General features: G+C 47.2%; 10 non-coding genes and 1 pseudogene across 10 annotated transcripts; all 11 read right to left on the bottom strand.

The window, feature by feature from the left end:
- Nucleotides 1-399: 399 nt before the first annotated feature.
- Nucleotides 400-590, bottom strand: LOC142267399 (U2 spliceosomal RNA). Its single transcript, XR_012733299.1, has one exon. It is a non-coding gene; the product is annotated as a U2 spliceosomal RNA (small nuclear RNA).
- A 1,388-nt stretch (nucleotides 591-1,978) lies between these two features.
- Nucleotides 1,979-2,169, bottom strand: LOC142267398 (U2 spliceosomal RNA). The gene has a single exon (XR_012733298.1). It is a non-coding gene; the product is annotated as a U2 spliceosomal RNA (small nuclear RNA).
- A 1,388-nt stretch (nucleotides 2,170-3,557) lies between these two features.
- Nucleotides 3,558-3,742, bottom strand: LOC142267494 (U2 spliceosomal RNA). Its single transcript, XR_012733384.1, has one exon. It is a non-coding gene; the product is annotated as a U2 spliceosomal RNA (small nuclear RNA).
- Nucleotides 3,743-3,807: 65 nt separating this feature from the next.
- On the bottom strand, nucleotides 3,808-3,947 carry LOC142267520 (U2 spliceosomal RNA; annotated as a pseudogene).
- A 1,388-nt stretch (nucleotides 3,948-5,335) lies between these two features.
- Nucleotides 5,336-5,527, bottom strand: LOC142267468 (U2 spliceosomal RNA). The gene has a single exon (XR_012733360.1). It is a non-coding gene; the product is annotated as a U2 spliceosomal RNA (small nuclear RNA).
- Nucleotides 5,528-7,719: 2,192 nt separating this feature from the next.
- Nucleotides 7,720-7,910, bottom strand: LOC142267396 (U2 spliceosomal RNA). The gene has a single exon (XR_012733297.1). It is a non-coding gene; the product is annotated as a U2 spliceosomal RNA (small nuclear RNA).
- A 1,388-nt stretch (nucleotides 7,911-9,298) lies between these two features.
- On the bottom strand, nucleotides 9,299-9,489 carry LOC142267407 (U2 spliceosomal RNA). The gene has a single exon (XR_012733307.1). It is a non-coding gene; the product is annotated as a U2 spliceosomal RNA (small nuclear RNA).
- A 1,388-nt stretch (nucleotides 9,490-10,877) lies between these two features.
- Nucleotides 10,878-11,068, bottom strand: LOC142267395 (U2 spliceosomal RNA). Its single transcript, XR_012733296.1, has one exon. It is a non-coding gene; the product is annotated as a U2 spliceosomal RNA (small nuclear RNA).
- A 1,388-nt stretch (nucleotides 11,069-12,456) lies between these two features.
- LOC142267483 (U2 spliceosomal RNA) lies at nucleotides 12,457-12,650 on the bottom strand. The gene has a single exon (XR_012733374.1). It is a non-coding gene; the product is annotated as a U2 spliceosomal RNA (small nuclear RNA).
- Nucleotides 12,651-14,839: 2,189 nt separating this feature from the next.
- On the bottom strand, nucleotides 14,840-15,030 carry LOC142267394 (U2 spliceosomal RNA). The gene has a single exon (XR_012733295.1). It is a non-coding gene; the product is annotated as a U2 spliceosomal RNA (small nuclear RNA).
- Nucleotides 15,031-16,417: 1,387 nt separating this feature from the next.
- Nucleotides 16,418-16,608, bottom strand: LOC142267393 (U2 spliceosomal RNA). Its single transcript, XR_012733294.1, has one exon. It is a non-coding gene; the product is annotated as a U2 spliceosomal RNA (small nuclear RNA).
- Between the last annotated feature and the right edge of the window lie 148 nt (nucleotides 16,609-16,756).

The raw sequence follows: 16,756 nt of genomic DNA, 5'->3' as shown, positions 1-16,756 counted from the left end.
CATGATAGGAATAAACAGGTAACTTTCTTTGGAGTGGAAGCGGAGAGATCGCACCAGATGCCAATTCTAGATCTTATCACACCTGTGGTCACTGCAGCAGCAGGTGAATCCACTTTGTCCAAAAGGGATCTATTCCATTCAATTGCAAATGATCTAGATAAGACAGAGAACTGCAGCACAGGACATAGCCGAGTTGGTCAGGTTGAGTGGTGATGAGTTTGCTATTTGGATGAATAAAGAAAGTCAAAAGTGTGAAAGATAAAAAACAAAAGGAGGAAGTGTGAAAAGTGAATGGGCCAAATTGAGGTGCATATGAAGACGTATGCTTTCTTCCAATTCATTAAATCGGGCTAATATGAATCAGGTGAATTGAGTTCTGCTTTTGGAAACTGGGTTAAGAAGGGGTGCACCGGTCCTGGAGGTACTGCAATACCAGGTCAATGCGTGGAGTGGACAGAGCAAGCTCTTTTTCCATCTCCCTGTTCTAAAAATCCATTTAATATATGGTCCCCAGATAGGGGACGTATCAGATATTAAACTGATAAGAACAGATACTACACTTGATCTTAGCCAAAAGGCCGAGAAGCGATAACCAGAATTGGTTTGGGCCTCGAGTGGCACCCTGGCCTATGCCGGACACATCTTAGGGAGAGAGAGCGAGAGGGAGACAAACCCACGCCTACAGAAGACATTTTGTCACCCAAGCCAACCCTTGAAAAGGCTGCTTTGCAGAGCAAAAACAAGAAGAATGGTGCGTTTTGCAGCCGCCGCCCCCCACTGCAATGAATCTGAATAACTCCTCCTTTAGGGCGCAAGCAACTCCCCTCCCCCTTGCAGTCTTTCCAATTCACGATACAAAAAGACGGACAGGACAGGTTGCCTGACTTTCCGTCACTGCCACCCTTTGCCATCCTTACCCGTAGAAAGCCCTTTCATCATCCCCAAACCCTAATCTTTTCCCTTTCCTTCCCAGCCCCCAAACCCTGCCCTCTGTTCTCTTCTCACCACTCGCATCCCTTCTCCTGTCATCCCCCTACCACCCGGGAAAAAAAGAGCTTGCCCCCTCCTTACACTAGCCCACCCTCCCACCCAAAGAACAACTTCTGCTGCGCAGCTTGTTTTCTAGGCAGCAGCGCTATTGTGATGTCAGCGGGGGCATTGTGACAAGCCGCCAGTGTTCCGTCTCTTCATGTTGTGCACAGTTCAAACGGAAAATACATCAACAGGCAGACTACAGAAAAGCTTACTATCAAAGGTTAGAGGGGGGCTTTCTCAGAGGGCTTTTTACAGTTTTTCTATTCCCAATTAGCCGTTTAAGTGTACTTATTGAAAGTAGTAATTCTTTCATAGGCCGCCCTTTCTTAGTATTTGACGTTCCTTATATTGCGGTATGAGGCTTTGCAGCAGGTTGCAAACATTCATCACCCATGACTGTCCCCAATTGAGCTCAGAAGCTCAATGTCTATCATGACCTCTCTTTTAGAATGTCCAAGAGCAAGCAAACTATTCCTCCAGGAGAGGGCGCCAACAGACTACTAAAGAGATCATCATTACTCAAAGAAAACCCCAAAAACCAATGCATGATAGGAATAAACAGGTAACTTTCTTTGGAGTGGAAGCGGAGAGATCGCACCAGATGCCAATTCTAGATCTTATCACACCTGTGGTCACTGCAGCAGCAGGTGAATCCACTTTGTCCAAAAGGGATCTATTCCATTCAATTGCAAATGATCTAGATAAGACAGAGAACTGCAGCACGGGACATAGCCGAGTTGGTCAGGTTGAGTGGTGATGAGTTTGCTATTTGGATGAATAAAGAAAGTCAAAAGTGTGAAAGATAAAAAACAAAAGGAGGAAGTGTGAAAAGTGAATGGGCCAAATTGAGGTGCATATGAAGACGTATGCTTTCTTCCAATTCATTAAATCGGGCTAATATGAATCAGGTGAATTGAGTTCTGCTTTTGGAAACTGGGTTAAGAAGGGGTGCACCGGTCCTGGAGGTACTGCAATACCAGGTCAATGCGTGGAGTGGACAGAGCAAGCTCTTTTTCCATCTCCCTGTTCTAAAAATCCATTTAATATATGGTCCCCAGATAGGGGACGTATCAGATATTAAACTGATAAGAACAGATACTACACTTGATCTTAGCCAAAAGGCCGAGAAGCGATAACCAGAATTGGTTTGGGCCTCGAGTGGCACCCTGGCCTATGCCGGACACATCTTAGGGAGAGAGAGCGAGAGGGAGACAAACCCACGCCTACAGAAGACATTTTGTCACCCAAGCCAACCCTTGAAAAGGCTGCTTTGCAGAGCAAAAACAAGAAGAATGGTGCGTTTTGCAGCCGCCGCCCCCCACTGCAATGAATCTGAATAACTCCTCCTTTAGGGCGCAAGCAACTCCCCTCCCCCTTGCAGTCTTTCCAATTCACGATACAAAAAGACGGACAAGACAGGTTGCCTGACTTTCCGTCACTGCCACCCTTTGCCATCCTTACCCGTAGAAAGCCCTTTCATCATCCCCAAACCCTAATCTTTTCCCTTTCCTTCCCAGCCCCCAAACCCTGCCCTCTGTACCCTTCTCACCACCCGCATCCCTTCTCCTGTCATCCCCCTACCACCCGGGAAAAAAAGAGCTTGCCCCCTCCTTACACTAGCCCACCCTCCCACCCAAAGAACAACTTCTGCTGCGCAGCTTGTTTTCTAGGCAGCAGCGCTATTGTGATGTCAGCGGGGGCATTGTGACAAGCCGCCAGTGTTCCGTCTCTTCATGTTGTGCACAGTTCAAACGGAAAATACATCAACAGGCAGACTACAGAAAAGCTTACTATCAAAGGTTAGAGGGGGGCTTTCTCAGAGGGCTTTTTACAGTTTTTCTATTCCCAATTAGCCGTTTAAGTGTACTTATTGAAAGTAGTAATTCTTTCATAGGCCGCCCTTTCTTAGTATTTGACGTTCCTTATATTGCGGTATGAGGCTTTGCAGCAGGTTGCAAACATTCATCACCCATGACTGTCCCCAATTGAGCTCAGAAGCTCAATGTCTATCATGACCTCTCTTTTAGAATGTCCAAGAGCAAGCAAACTATTCCTCCAGGAGAGGGCGCCAACAGACTACTAAAGAGATCATCATTACTCAAAGAAAACCCCAAAAACCAATGCATGATAGGAATAAACAGGTAACTTTCTTTGGAGTGGAAGCGGAGAGATCGCACCAGATGCCAATTCTAGATCTTATCACACCTGTGGTCACTGCAGCAGCAGGTGAATCCACTTTGTCCAAAAGGGATCTATTCCATTCAATTGCAAATGATCTAGATAAGACAGAGAACTGCAGCACGGGACATAGCCGAGTTGGTCAGGTTGAGTGGTGATGAGTTTGCTATTTGGATGAATAAAGAAAGTCAAAAGTGTGAAAGATAAAAAACAAAAGGAGGAAGTGTGAAAAGTGAATGGGCCAAATTGAGGTGCATATGAAGACGTATGCTTTCTTCCAATTCATTAAATCGGGCTAATATGAATCAGGTGAATTGAGTTCTGCTTTTGGAAACTGGGTTAAGAAGGGGTGCACCGGTCCTGGAGGTACTGCAATACCAGGTCAATGCGTGGAGTGGACAGAGCAAGCTCTTTTTCCATCTCCCTGTTCTAAAAATCCATTTAATATATGGTCCCCAGATAGGGGACGTATCAGATATTAAACTGATAAGAACAGATGAGATTTCATCCGCAAATTTCAGAAAACGGTCATCGGCCACCACACAAAAGCGCAGTGCCGCAGGTGATCGCCTCCCGAGCCCAGGAACCACCAGCCATAAGGGGACGTAAGCACCATAAGGCGCAACAATCCCCGAGGCCGGCGGTTGTGCAAGCCCAGGCCCCTCCCAGCCAAGACCAAGGCAAACCCAATGAAGGGACTACACTTGATCTTAGCCAAAAGGCCGAGAAGCGATAACCAGAATTGGTTTGGGCCTCGAGTGGCACCCTGGCCTATGCCGGACACATCTTAGGGAGAGAGAGCGAGAGGGAGACAAACCCACGCCTACAGAAGACATTTTGTCACCCAAGCCAACCCTTGAAAAGGCTGCTTTGCAGAGCAAAAACAAGAAGAATGGTGCGTTTTGCAGCCGCCGCCCCCCACTGCAATGAATCTGAATAACTCCTCCTTTAGGGTGCAAGCAACTCCCCTCCCCCTTGCAGTCTTTCCAATTCACGATACAAAAAGACGGACAGGACAGGTTGCCTGACTTTCCGTCACTGCCACCCTTTGCCATCCTTACCCGTAGAAAGCCCTTTCATCATCCCCAAACCCTAATCTTTTCCCTTTCCTTCCCAGCCCCCAAACCCTGCCCTCTGTACCCTTCTCACCACCCGCATCCCTTCTCCTGTCATCCCCCTACCACCCGGGAAAAAAAGAGCTTGCCCCCTCCTTACACTAGCCCACCCTCCCACCCAAAGAACAACTTCTGCTGCGCAGCTTGTTTTCTAGGCAGCAGCGCTATTGTGATGTCAGCGGGGGCATTGTGACAAGCCGCCAGTGTTCCGTCTCTTCATGTTGTGCACAGTTCAAACGGAAAATACATCAACAGGCAGACTACAGAAAAGCTTACTATCAAAGGTTAGAGGGGGGCTTTCTCAGAGGGCTTTTTACAGTTTTTCTATTCCCAATTAGCCGTTTAAGTGTACTTATTGAAAGTAGTAATTCTTTCATAGGCCGCCCTTTCTTAGTATTTGACGTTCCTTATATTGCGGTATGAGGCTTTGCAGCAGGTTGCAAACATTCATCACCCATGACTGTCCCCAATTGAGCTCAGAAGCTCAATGTCTATCATGACCTCTCTTTTAGAATCTCCAAGAGCAAGCAAACTATTCCTCCAGGAGAGGGCGCCAACAGACTACTAAAGAGATCATCATTACTCAAAGAAAACCCCAAAAACCAATGCATGATAGGAATAAACAGGTAACTTTCTTTGGAGTGGAAGCGGAGAGATCGCACCAGATGCCAATTCTAGATCTTATCACACCTGTGGTCACTGCAGCAGCAGGTGAATCCACTTTGTCCAAAAGGGATCTATTCCATTCAATTGCAAATGATCTAGATAAGACAGAGAACTGCAGCACGGGACATAGCCGAGTTGGTCAGGTTGAGTGGTGATGAGTTTGCTATTTGGATGAATAAAGAAAGTCAAAAGTGTGAAAGATAAAAAACAAAAGGAGGAAGTGTGAAAAGTGAATGGGCCAAATTGAGGTGCATATGAAGACGTATGCTTTCTTCCAATTCATTAAATCGGGCTAATATGAATCAGGTGAATTGAGTTCTGCTTTTGGAAACTGGGTTAAGAAGGGGTGCACCGGTCCTGGAGGTACTGCAATACCAGGTCAATGCGTGGAGTGGACAGAGCAAGCTCTTTTTCCATCTCCCTGTTCTAAAAATCCATTTAATATATGGTCCCCAGATAGGGGACGTATCAGATATTAAACTGATAAGAACAGATTTTTGATTTAATGAAGCTTTCCAAAGCACCACAAAAAAATGCATGACCGAAGTCACACCAAAAACAGTGCAAAGGCTAGGATTCGTGTGGACCCCACCGTGAGGAGAGGGTCCCCAAAAATCAACCCCGTCCCTCCGAGCCAGAAGGCCACAGCAAGGGTCAGGGATCTTCGGTGCTCCCCCAAGCCGAAGCCTGGTTGAGCCTTGTCGTTGCTCCCAGCGTCCACCCAGGCATCTTACCCAAGTGGAGTAGAGAGCTACTAGTTGTTGGTTTCGCAGCCGAAACTGCCCGGACCGTCAACCGGTGTTGGTTTCTCAGCCCAAGGCTAACCGGACCTCCAACCGGGTGTTGGTTTCTCAGCCGAAGCTGACCCAGACCTCCAACCGGGTGTTGGTTTCTCAGCCGAAGCTGACCCGGACCTCCAACCGGGTGTTAGTTTCTCAGCCCAAAGCTGACCAGACCTCCGACCGGGATTATAAAAATTTCCCTTCCTAGCCAGAAGGCCGGGATAGGGTAATATGCTCAAAAAGTATGAAAAGGCAAGGTACGGTGTGCTACAGAGCCCAAGACTTGCCGGGGTCCCAAGCCAGCAAGCTCAGACTCACTCCAGGGTCGTCAGTCCTGGGGCACGTTGTACCATAGCCCCCCACCCTTACTCAGTCTAATAGCCTCGATCCTGGTAGGGCCATGTTTTCCTCTAGATGAATATACTATCCACCCAGAGTACTAGCAAGCACAATCTTCCAGTGTGCATTGTATCATTGTACTAAGGTGGCCTGGAGCTTAAACCACCTCTTCGAACAACACTACACTTGATCTTAGCCAAAAGGCCGAGAAGCGATAACCAGAATTGGTTTGGGCCTCGAGTGGCACCCTGGCCTATGCCGGACACATCTTAGGGAGAGAGAGCGAGAGGGAGACAAACCCACGCCTACAGAAGACATTTTGTCACCCAAGCCAACCCTTGAAAAGGCTGCTTTGCAGAGCAAAAACAAGAAGAATGGTGCGTTTTGCAGCCGCCGCCCCCCACTGCAATGAATCTGAATAACTCCTCCTTTAGGGCGCAAGCAACTCCCCTCCCCCTTGCAGTCTTTCCAATTCACGATACAAAAAGACGGACAGGACAGGTTGCCTGACTTTCCGTCACTGCCACCCTTTGCCATCCTTACCCGTAGAAAGCCCTTTCATCATCCCCAAACCCTAATCTTTTCCCTTTCCTTCCCAGCCCCCAAACCCTGCCCTCTGTACCCTTCTCACCACCCGCATCCCTTCTCCTGTCATCCCCCTACCACCCGGGAAAAAAAGAGCTTGCCCCCTCCTTACACTAGCCCACCCTCCCACCCAAAGAACAACTTCTGCTGCGCAGCTTGTTTTCTAGGCAGCAGCGCTATTGTGATGTCAGCGGGGGCATTGTGACAAGCCGCCAGTGTTCCGTCTCTTCATGTTGTGCACAGTTCAAACGGAAAATACATCAACAGGCAGACTACAGAAAAGCTTACTATCAAAGGTTAGAGGGGGGCTTTCTCAGAGGGCTTTTTACAGTTTTTCTATTCCCAATTAGCCGTTTAAGTGTACTTATTGAAAGTAGTAATTCTTTCATAGGCCGCCCTTTCTTAGTATTTGACGTTCCTTATATTGCGGTATGAGGCTTTGCAGCAGGTTGCAAACATTCATCACCCATGACTGTCCCCAATTGAGCTCAGAAGCTCAATGTCTATCATGACCTCTCTTTTAGAATGTCCAAGAGCAAGCAAACTATTCCTCCAGGAGAGGGCGCCAACAGACTACTAAAGAGATCATCATTACTCAAAGAAAACCCCAAAAACCAATGCATGATAGGAATAAACAGGTAACTTTCTTTGGAGTGGAAGCGGAGAGATCGCACCAGATGCCAATTCTAGATCTTATCACACCTGTGGTCACTGCAGCAGCAGGTGAATCCACTTTGTCCAAAAGGGATCTATTCCATTCAATTGCAAATGATCTAGATAAGACAGAGAACTGCAGCACGGGACATAGCCGAGTTGGTCAGGTTGAGTGGTGATGAGTTTGCTATTTGGATGAATAAAGAAAGTCAAAAGTGTGAAAGATAAAAAACAAAAGGAGGAAGTGTGAAAAGTGAATGGGCCAAATTGAGATGCATATGAAGACGTATGCTTTCTTCCAATTCATTAAATCGGGCTAATATGAATCAGGTGAATTGAGTTCTGCTTTTGGAAACTGGGTTAAGAAGGGGTGCACCGGTCCTGGAGGTACTGCAATACCAGGTCAATGCGTGGAGTGGACAGAGCAAGCTCTTTTTCCATCTCCCTGTTCTAAAAATCCATTTAATATATGGTCCCCAGATAGGGGACGTATCAGATATTAAACTGATAAGAACAGATACTACACTTGATCTTAGCCAAAAGGCCGAGAAGCGATAACCAGAATTGGTTTGGGCCTCGAGTGGCACCCTGGCCTATGCCGGACACATCTTAGGGAGAGAGAGCGAGAGGGAGACAAACCCACGCCTACAGAAGACATTTTGTCACCCAAGCCAACCCTTGAAAAGGCTGCTTTGCAGAGCAAAAACAAGAAGAATGGTGCGTTTTGCAGCCGCCGCCCCCCACTGCAATGAATCTGAATAACTCCTCCTTTAGGGCGCAAGCAACTCCCCTCCCCCTTGCAGTCTTTCCAATTCACGATACAAAAAGACGGACAGGACAGGTTGCCTGACTTTCCGTCACTGCCACCCTTTGCCATCCTTACCCGTAGAAAGCCCTTTCATCATCCCCAAACCCTAATCTTTTCCCTTTCCTTCCCAGCCCCCAAACCCTGCCCTCTGTACCCTTCTCACCACCCGCATCCCTTCTCCTGTCATCCCCCTACCACCCGGGAAAAAAAGAGCTTGCCCCCTCCTTACACTAGCCCACCCTCCCACCCAAAGAACAACTTCTGCTGCGCAGCTTGTTTTCTAGGCAGCAGCGCTATTGTGATGTCAGCGGGGGCATTGTGACAAGCCGCCAGTGTTCCGTCTCTTCATGTTGTGCACAGTTCAAACGGAAAATACATCAACAGGCAGACTACAGAAAAGCTTACTATCAAAGGTTAGAGGGGGGCTTTCTCAGAGGGCTTTTTACAGTTTTTCTATTCCCAATTAGCCGTTTAAGTGTACTTATTGAAAGTAGTAATTCTTTCATAGGCCGCCCTTTCTTAGTATTTGACGTTCCTTATATTGCGGTATGAGGCTTTGCAGCAGGTTGCAAACATTCATCACCCATGACTGTCCCCAATTGAGCTCAGAAGCTCAATGTCTATCATGACCTCTCTTTTAGAATGTCCAAGAGCAAGCAAACTATTCCTCCAGGAGAGGGCGCCAACAGACTACTAAAGAGATCATCATTACTCAAAGAAAACCCCAAAAACCAATGCATGATAGGAATAAACAGGTAACTTTCTTTGGAGTGGAAGCGGAGAGATCGCACCAGATGCCAATTCTAGATCTTATCACACCTGTGGTCACTACAGCAGCAGGTGAATCCACTTTGTCCAAAAGGGATCTATTCCATTCAATTGCAAATGATCTAGATAAGACAGAGAACTGCAGCACGGGACATAGCCGAGTTGGTCAGGTTGAGTGGTGATGAGTTTGCTATTTGGATGAATAAAGAAAGTCAAAAGTGTGAAAGATAAAAAACAAAAGGAGGAAGTGTGAAAAGTGAATGGGCCAAATTGAGGTGCATATGAAGACGTATGCTTTCTTCCAATTCATTAAATCGGGCTAATATGAATCAGGTGAATTGAGTTCTGCTTTTGGAAACTGGGTTAAGAAGGGGTGCACCGGTCCTGGAGGTACTGCAATACCAGGTCAATGCGTGGAGTGGACAGAGCAAGCTCTTTTTCCATCTCCCTGTTCTAAAAATCCATTTAATATATGGTCCCCAGATAGGGGACGTATCAGATATTAAACTGATAAGAACAGATACTACACTTGATCTTAGCCAAAAGGCCGAGAAGCAATAACCAGAATTGGTTTGGGCCTCGAGTGGCACCCTGGCCTATGCCGGACACATCTTAGGGAGAGAGAGCGAGAGGGAGACAAACCCACGCCTACAGAAGACATTTTGTCACCCAAGCCAACCCTTGAAAAGGCTGCTTTGCAGAGCAAAAACAAGAAGAATGGTGCGTTTTGCAGCCGCCGCCCCCCACTGCAATGAATCTGAATAACTCCTCCTTTAGGGCGCAAGCAACTCCCCTCCCCCTTGCAGTCTTTCCAATTCACGATACAAAAAGACGGACAGGACAGGTTGCCTGACTTTCCGTCACTGCCACCCTTTGCCATCCTTACCCGTAGAAAGCCCTTTCATCATCCCCAAACCCTAATCTTTTCCCTTTCCTTCCCAGCCCCCAAACCCTGCCCTCTGTACCCTTCTCACCACCCGCATCCCTTCTCCTGTCATCCCCCTACCACCCGGGAAAAAAAGAGCTTGCCCCCTCCTTACACTAGCCCACCCTCCCACCCAAAGAACAACTTCTGCTGCGCAGCTTGTTTTCTAGGCAGCAGCGCTATTGTGATGTCAGCGGGGGCATTGTGACAAGCCGCCAGTGTTCCGTCTCTTCATGTTGTGCACAGTTCAAACGGAAAATACATCAACAGGCAGACTACAGAAAAGCTTACTATCAAAGGTTAGAGGGGGGCTTTCTCAGAGGGCTTTTTACAGTTTTTCTATTCCCAATTAGCCGTTTAAGTGTACTTATTGAAAGTAGTAATTCTTTCATAGGCCGCCCTTTCTTAGTATTTGACGTTCCTTATATTGCGGTATGAGGCTTTGCAGCAGGTTGCAAACATTCATCACCCATGACTGTCCCCAATTGAGCTCAGAAGCTCAATGTCTATCATGACCTCTCTTTTAGAATGTCCAAGAGCAAGCAAACTATTCCTCCAGGAGAGGGCGCCAACAGACTACTAAAGAGATCATCATTACTCAAAGAAAACCCCAAAAACCAATGCATGATAGGAATAAACAGGTAACTTTCTTTGGAGTGGAAGCGGAGAGATCGCACCAGATGCCAATTCTAGATCTTATCACACCTGTGGTCACTGCAGCAGCAGGTGAATCCACTTTGTCCAAAAGGGATCTATTCCATTCAATTGCAAATGATCTAGATAAGACAGAGAACTGCAGCACGGGACATAGCCGAGTTGGTCAGGTTGAGTGGTGATGAGTTTGCTATTTGGATGAATAAAGAAAGTCAAAAGTGTGAAAGATAAAAAACAAAAGGAGGAAGTGTGAAAAGTGAATGGGCCAAATTGAGGTGCATATGAAGACGTATGCTTTCTTCCAATTCATTAAATCGGGCTAATATGAATCAGGTGAACTGAGTTCTGCTTTTGGAAACTGGGTTAAGAAGGGGTGCACCGGTCCTGGAGGTACTGCAATACCAGGTCAATGCGTGGAGTGGACAGAGCAAGCTCTTTTTCCATCTCCCTGTTCTAAAAATCCATTTAATATATGGTCCCCAGATAGGGGACGTATCAGATATTAAACTGATAAGAACAGATACTACACTTGATCTTAGCCAAAAGGCCGAGAAGCGATAACCAGAATTGGTTTGGGCCTCGAGTGGCACCCTGGCCTATGCCGGACACATCTTAGGGAGAGAGAGCGAGAGGGAGACAAACCCACGCCTACAGAAGACATTTTGTCACCCAAGCCAACCCTTGAAAAGGCTGCTTTGCAGAGCAAAAACAAGAAGAATGGTGCGTTTTGCAGCCGCCGCCCCCCACTGCAATGAATCTGAATAACTCCTCCTTTAGGGCGCAAGCAACTCCCCTCCCCCTTGCAGTCTTTCCAATTCACGATACAAAAAGACGGACAGGACAGGTTGCCTGACTTTCCGTCACTGCCACCCTTTGCCATCCTTACCCGTAGAAAGCCCTTTCATCATCCCCAAACCCTAATCTTTTCCCTTTCCTTCCCAGCCCCCAAACCCTGCCCTCTGTACCCTTCTCACCACCCGCATCCCTTCTCCTGTCATCCCCCTACCACCCGGGAAAAAAAGAGCTTGCCCCCTCCTTACACTAGCCCACCCTCCCACCCAAAGAACAACTTCTGCTGCGCAGCTTGTTTTCTAGGCAGCAGCGCTATTGTGATGTCAGCGGGGGCATTGTGACAAGCCGCCAGTGTTCCGTCTCTTCATGTTGTGCACAGTTCAAACGGAAAATACATCAACAGGCAGACTACAGAAAAGCTTACTATCAAAGGTTAGAGGGGGGCTTTCTCAGAGGGCTTTTTACAGTTTTTCTATTCCCAATTAGCCGTTTAAGTGTACTTATTGAAAGTAGTAATTCTTTCATAGGCCGCCCTTTCTTAGTATTTGACGTTCCTTATATTGCGGTATGAGGCTTTGCAGCAGGTTGCAAACATTCATCACCCATGACTGTCCCCAATTGAGCTCAGAAGCTCAATGTCTATCATGACCTCTCTTTTAGAATGTCCAAGAGCAAGCAAACTATTCCTCCAGGAGAGGGCGCCAACAGACTACTAAAGAGATCATCATTACTCAAAGAAAACCCCAAAAACCAATGCATGATAGGAATAAACAGGTAACTTTCTTTGGAGTGGAAGCGGAGAGATCGCACCAGATGCCAATTCTAGATCTTATCACACCTGTGGTCACTGCAGCAGCAGGTGAATCCACTTTGTCCAAAAGGGATCTATTCCATTCAATTGCAAATGATCTAGATAAGACAGAGAACTGCAGCACGGGACATAGCCGAGTTGGTCAGGTTGAGTGGTGATGAGTTTGCTATTTGGATGAATAAAGAAAGTCAAAAGTGTGAAAGATAAAAAACAAAAGGAGGAAGTGTGAAAAGTGAATGGGCCAAATTGAGGTGCATATGAAGACGTATGCTTTCTTCCAATTCATTAAATCGGGCTAATATGAATCAGGTGAATTGAGTTCTGCTTTTGGAAACTGGGTTAAGAAGGGGTGCACCGGTCCTGGAGGTACTGCAATACCAGGTCAATGCGTGGAGTGGACAGAGCAAGCTCTTTTTCCATCTCCCTGTTCTAAAAATCCATTTAATATATGGTCCCCAGATAGGGGACGTATCAGATATTAAACTGATAAGAACAGATTTTTTGATTTAATGAAGCTTTCCAAAGCACCACAAAAAATGCATGACCGAAGTCACACCAAAAACAGTGCAAAGGCTAGGATTCGTGTGGACCCCACCGTGAGGAGAGAGTCCCCAAAAATCAACCCCGTCCCTCCGAGCCAGAAGGCCACAGCAAGGGTCAGGGATCTTCGGTGCTCCCCCAAGCCGAAGCCTGGTTGAGCCTTGTCGTTGCTCCCAGCGTCCACCCAGGCATCTTACCCAAGTGGAGTAGAGAGCTACTAGTTGTTGGTTTCGCAGCCGAAACTGCCCGGACCGTCAACCGGTGTTGGTTTCTCAGCCCAAGGCTAACCGGACCTCCAACCGGGTGTTGGTTTCTCAGCCGAAGCTGACCCAGACCTCCAACCGGGTGTTGGTTTCTCAGCCGAAGCTGACCCGGACCTCCAACCGGGTGTTAGTTTCTCAGCCCAAAGCTGACCAGACCTCCGACCGGGATTATAAAAATTTCCCTTCCTAGCCAGAAGGCCGGGATAGGGTAATATGCTCATAAAGTATGAAAAGGCAAGGTACGGTGTGCTACAGAGCCCAAGGCTTGCCGGGGTCCCAAGCCAGCAAGCTCAGACTCACTCCAGGGTCGTCAGTCCTGGGGCACGTTGTACCATAGCCCCCCACCCTTACTCAGTCTAATGGCCTCGATCCTGGTAGGGCCATGTTTTCCACTAGATGAATATACTATCCACCCAGAGTACTAGCAAGCGCAACCTTCCAGTGTGCATTGTATCATTGTACTAAGGTGGCCTGGAGCTTAAACCACCTCTTCGAACAACACTACACTTGATCTTAGCCAAAAGGCCGAGAAGCGATAACCAGAATTGGTTTGGGCCTCGAGTGGCACCCTGGCCTATGCCGGACACATCTTAGGGAGAGAGAGCGAGAGGGAGACAAACCCACGCCTACACAAGACATTTTGTCACCCAAGCCAACCCTTGAAAAGGCTGCTTTGCAGAGCAAAAACAAGAAGAATGGTGCGTTTTGCAGCCGCCGCCCACTGCAATGAATCTGAATAACTCCTCCTTTAGGGCGCAAGCAACTCCCCTCCCCCTTGCAGTCTTTCCAATTCACGATACAAAAAGACGGACAGGACAGGTTGCCTGACTTTCCGTCACTGCCACCCTTTGCCATCCTTACCCGTAGAAAGCCCTTTCATCATCCCCAAACCCTAATCTTTTCCCTTTCCTTCCCAGCCCCCAAACCCTGCCCTCTGTACCTTTCTCACCACCCGCTTCCCTTCTCCTGTCATCCCCCTACCACCCGGGAAAAAAAGAGATTGCCCCCTCCTTCCACTAGCCCACCCTCCCACCCAAAGAACAACTTCTTCTGCGCAGCTTGTTTTCTAGGCAGCAGCGCTATTGTGATGTCATCGGGGGGCATTGTGACAAGCCGCCAGTGTTCCGTCTCTTCATGTTGTGCACAGTTCAAACGGAAAATACATCAACAGGCAGACTACAGAAAAGCTTACTATCAAAGGTTAGAGGGGGGCTTTCTCAGAGGGCTTTTTACAGTTTTTCTATTCCCAATTAGCCGTTTAAGTGTACTTATTGAAAGTAGTAATTCTTTCATAGGCCGCCCTTTCTTAGTATTTGACGTTCCTTATATTGCGGTATGAGGCTTCGCAGTAGGTTGCAAACATTCATCACCCATGACTGTCCCCAATTGAGCTCAGAAGCTCAATGTCTATCATGACCTCTCTTTTAGAATGTCCAAGAGCAAGCAAACTATTCCTCCAGGAGAGGGCGCCAACAGACTACTAAAGAGATCATCATTACTCAAAGAAAACCCCAAAAACCAATGCATGATAGGAATAAACAGGTAACTTTCTTTGGAGTGGAAGCGGAGAGATCGCACCAGATGCCAATTCTAGATCTTATCACACCTGTGGTCACTGCAGCAGCAGGTGAATCCACTTTGTCCAAAAGGGATCTATTCCATTCAATTGCAAATGATCTAGATAAGACAGAGAACTGCAGCACGGGGACATAGCCGAGTTGGTCAGGTTGAGTGGTGATGAGTTTGCTATTTGGATGAATAAAGAAAGTCAAAAGTGTGAAAGATAAAAAACAAAAGGAGGAAGTGTGAAAAGTGAATGGGCCAAATTGAGGTGCATATGAAGACGTATGCTTTCTTCCAATTCATTAAATCGGGCTAATATGAATCAGGTGAATTGAGTTCTGCTTTTGGAAACTGGGTTAAGAAGGGGTGCACCGTTCCTGGAGGTACTGCAATACCAGGTCAATGCGTGGAGTGGACAGAGCAAGCTCTTTTTCCATCTCCCTGTTCTAAAAATCCATTTAATATATGGTCCCCAGATAGGGGACGTATCAGATATTAAACTGATAAGAACAGATACTACACTTGATCTTAGCCAAAAGGCCGAGAAGCGATAACCAGAATTGGTTTGGGCCTCGAGTGGCACCCTGGCCTATGCCGGACACATCTTAGGGAGAGAGAGCGAGAGGGAGACAAACCCACGCCTACACAAGACATTTTGTCACCCAAGCCAACCCTTGAAAAGGCTGCTTTGCAGAGCAAAAACAAGAAGAATGGTGCGTTTTGCAGCCGCCGCCCACTGCAATGAATCTGAATAACTCCTCCTTTAGGGCGCAAGCAACTCCCCTCCCCCTTGCAGTCTTTCCAATTCACGATACAAAAAGACGGACAGGACAGGTTGCCTGACTTTCCGTCACTGCCACCCTTTGCCATCCTTACCCGTAGAAAGCCCTTTCATCATCCCCAAACCCTAATCTTTTCCCTTTCCTTCCCAGCCCCCAAACCCTGCCCTCTGTACCTTTCTCACCACCCGCTTCCCTTCTCCTGTCATCCCCCTACCACCCGGGAAAAAAAGAGATTGCCCCCTCCTTCCACTAGCCCACCCTCCCACCCAAAGAACAACTTCTTCTGCGCAGCTTGTTTTCTAGGCAGCAGCGCTATTGTGATGTCATCGGGGGGCATTGTGACAAGCCGCCAGTGTTCCGTCTCTTCATGTTGTGCACAGTTCAAACGGAAAATACATCAACAGGCAGACTACAGAAAAGCTTACTATCAAAGGTTAGAGGGGGGCTTTCTCAGAGGGCTTTTTACAGTTTTTCTATTCCCAATTAGCCGTTTAAGTGTACTTATTGAAAGTAGTAATTCTTTCATAGGCCGCCCTTTCTTAGTATTTGACGTTCCTTATATTGCGGTATGAGGCTTCGCAGTAGGTTGCAAACATTCATCACCCATGACTGTCCCCAATTGAGCTCAGAAGCTCAATGTCTATCATGACCTCTCTTTTAGAATGTCCAAGAGCAAGCAAACTATTCCTCCAGGAGAGGGCGCCAACAGACTACTAAAGAGATCATCATTACTCAAAGAAAACCCCAAAAACCAATGCATGATAGGAATAAACAGGTAACTTTCTTTGGAGTGGAAGCGGAGAGATCGCACCAGATGCCAATTCTAGATCTTATCACACCTGTGGTCACTGCAGCAGCAGGTGAATCCACTTTGTCCAAAAGGGATCTATTCCATTCAATTGCAAATGATCTAGATAAGACAGAGAACTGCAGCACGGGGACATAGCCGAGTTGGTCAGGTTGAGTGGTGATGAGTTTGCTATTTGGATGAATAAAGAAAGTCAAAAGTGTGAAAGATAAAAAACAAAAGGAGGAAGTGTGAAAAGTGAATGGGCCAAATTGAGGTGCATATGAAGACGTATGCTTTCTTCCAATTCATTAAATCGGGCTAATATGAATCAGGTGAATTGAGTTCTGCTTTTGGAAACTGGGTTAAGAAGGGGTGCACCGTTCCTGGAGGTACTGCAATACCAGGTCAATGCGTGGAGTGGACAGAGCAAGCTCTTTTTCCATCTCCCTGTTCTAAAAATCCATTTAATATATGGTCCCCAGATAGGGGACGTATCAGATATTAAACTGATAAGAACAGATACTACACTTGATCTTAGCCAAAAGGCCGAGAAGCGATAACCAGAATTGGTTTGGGCCTCGAGTGGCACCCTGGCCTATGCCGGACACATCTTAGGGAGAGAGAGCGAGAGGGAGACAAACCCACGCCTACACAAGACATTTTGTCACCCAAGCCAACCCTTGAAAAGGCTGCTTTGCAGAGCAAA

The sequence above is a fragment of the Anomaloglossus baeobatrachus genome, unplaced genomic scaffold (genome assembly GCF_048569485.1).
Source record: "Anomaloglossus baeobatrachus isolate aAnoBae1 unplaced genomic scaffold, aAnoBae1.hap1 Scaffold_295, whole genome shotgun sequence".
Taxonomy (NCBI): domain Eukaryota; kingdom Metazoa; phylum Chordata; class Amphibia; order Anura; family Aromobatidae; genus Anomaloglossus; species Anomaloglossus baeobatrachus.
This window is presented reverse-complemented; position numbering and strand designations above follow the sequence as displayed.